We start from the raw sequence: 2,500 nt of genomic DNA on the forward strand, positions 1-2,500 counted from the left end.
GAGGGCTGCTGCCTCTGGCTGCTTTTGGGGAGAAAGGGGTGTTGTTTGGGATCCTGGTTAAGGTTAGGTTTAGGGAACAGGGCTTGTGTTTGTTGTGTAGTGTGTGATTTTAGAGCCCTTTCTCTTTATTCCCTGGACTCCCCCCGGGCTCTTGGCCTTTATTATGTCCCCCTGGAATGTCCCCCTGGGCTTTTGGCCTTGTGTCCCCCTGCAGTGTCCCTCCTTGGCTGCCACCCTCTGTGTGTTTTTCTAACCTTTTTTGTGTGGGTGTTGTCCTTCCATGGGGGCTGCGGTGTTCTGCTGGTGCTGGGGGGTCTGCCTGCTGCGGCTGGATGGGCTAAAATGGTGGCCTGAGGGGTGCTGTGGGGTGGCGCATAAATGGCGGGAAGGGGGGGCTTGCGGGGGAGGGCACCCTGAGGGGAGCCGCAACGGCGGGAAGGGGGGCCGTGAGGCGGGAAGGGGTGGGGGTACCCTGAGGGGAGCCGCAATGGCGGGAAGGGGTGCCGTGAGGCGGTGGGGGGTACCCTGAGGGGACCCGCGGGCGGCAAGGGGTGGGGGGTACCCTGAGGGGAGCCGCAATGGTGGGAAGGGGTGCCGTGAGGCGGCGGGGGCTGCCCTGAGGGGACCCGCGGGCGGCAAAGGGTGGGGGGTACCCTGAGGGGACCCGCAAAGGCGGGAAGGGGTGCCATGAGGTGGCGGGGGCTGCCCTGAGGGGACCCGCGGGCGGCACGGGGTGGGGAATACCTTGAGGGGACCCACAGGATCCAAGCATCTCTAACTTTTAGAATAGTTTCACTCTCAGGTTTGAAGAGCGTGAGCCTGGAAAGCCAAGAGTCTAAATGTTCAGATGTCTGCTACCCAATACTAGACATGAACTCATGTCTCTCATAGCAACATCAGGCTTTTTCGCTAAGCCAAGTGCTGGAAGTAGAATTTCTTCTGCAAAACTACTGTGCTTCTGCTGCTTGTTCCATTTAAGACAGTTTCCTCCATCGGCCCTGCCTTGATTGAATAGTTCTTTCTCTTCTAACTAGAAGCTCCAGGTTCTCTTCTTACAAGTTGTCTTTGTTTTCTTTGCCAACAGACAGGAGTCCCTGCTTCCCCAGAGCCACGTCGATCTGCAGAACCTGCTTGTGGCTGAGGATGCAGATTGCCACAAAAGGCCTAGGAGTAAAAATTGGAGCCAGGCCGTGTCCAAGAAGATTATCCCAGAGAAAAGCATCATAGGAGCAACAAGTGTCCTGGAGCTGCCAGTTGCCAGTCCATGACTCCAAGGATGCTGCGGCGCTGCCAAAGGTGAAGAGGCTCAGAGAGCTGCCAGACAAGATCCTCCAGAAGAAAAGGCAGAGCTACGACAACAGGGAGTAATACTTAATACCCATTCTCCTTTCAATTCTCCGGTGTGGTCAGTGCGAAATCCTAATGGGAAGTGGAGGCTGACAATAGATTTTCGGAGGCTAAATGCTAACACAGACCCTCTTACAGCAGCAGTCCCCAATCTAGCAGAATTAATAACATTGATTCAAGAAAAGGCTCATTCAATCATGCCACCTATAGATGTCAAAGACATGTTTTTTATGACACCTTTACAGCCAGAAGATATGGACCGTTTTGCTTTCGCATGGGAAGGACAGCAACACACTTTCACTAGGCTTCCCCAAGGGTACAAACATTCTCCTACCCTGGCTCATCACGCTTTAGCCCAAGAGTTCGAAAAAGTACCCAAAGCGGACAATCTAGCTGTTCATCAACACATTGATGATATCCTTGTGGGAGGAGATGAAATAGAAGAAGTGAGAGATACCCAACAGAAAATAACCTCCCACTTAGAAAGCCTTGATTTGCAAATTCCCTCAGAAAAAACCCAAAACCCTTCACACGAAGTGAAATTTTTGGGAATTTGGGGGAAAGGAGGTATGACACGTATCCCACCTGATACCCTAACCTCTTTAGATCAGATTAAAATGCCTGAATCCAAAAAAGATCTCCAACATGCTTTAGGATTATTAGTGTTCTGGAGAAAACACATCCCAGATTTTCCATAATTGCCAGACCTCTTTATAACTTGTTAAGAAAAGGGACAAAATGGGAATGGAGTGCTTCTCAAGAAGAAGCACTGCAATTGTTGGTTTTTGAAGCAACAGCCTCCCCAAGCCCTGGGCCTTATTCATCCTACAGATGCTTTTCAGGTGGAATGGGGATTTGTCTCCTCAGGGTTGTCAGTACACATATGGCAGCGGGGTCCTGAGGGTCCAACGAAACCTGCTGGTTTTTACTCCCGTGGCTTTAAAGATGCTGAAAAAAGGTACACTACCTGGGAGAAAGGATTGTTTGCGGTTAGCTTGGCTCTCCTAGAAGTGGAGAAGATTGCACAACAACAACCAGAGAGTCATGTGAGAACACACAGATTCAGCAGGTGTGTCACTATGGTGGGGACTATAAATAGTGTAAGTCCAGCTCAGATGCTCATGTTTGTAATCAGATCACGTCAGGATTTTTT

General features: G+C 51.0%; 1 long non-coding RNA gene across 1 annotated transcript in view; it reads left to right on the top strand.

Annotated features, from left to right (window-relative positions):
• The window catches only part of LOC125317403, a 4,674-nt gene that overhangs the window by 830 nt on the left and 1,344 nt on the right, over nucleotides 1-2,500 (top strand). Inside the window, exon 2 of the long non-coding RNA XR_007200058.1 lies at nucleotides 1,085-1,364. This is a non-coding gene — a long non-coding RNA (uncharacterized LOC125317403). The remainder of the gene's footprint in view (nucleotides 1-1,084; nucleotides 1,365-2,500) is intronic.

Source organism: Corvus hawaiiensis, chromosome 26, assembly GCF_020740725.1.
Source record: "Corvus hawaiiensis isolate bCorHaw1 chromosome 26, bCorHaw1.pri.cur, whole genome shotgun sequence".
Taxonomy (NCBI): domain Eukaryota; kingdom Metazoa; phylum Chordata; class Aves; order Passeriformes; family Corvidae; genus Corvus; species Corvus hawaiiensis.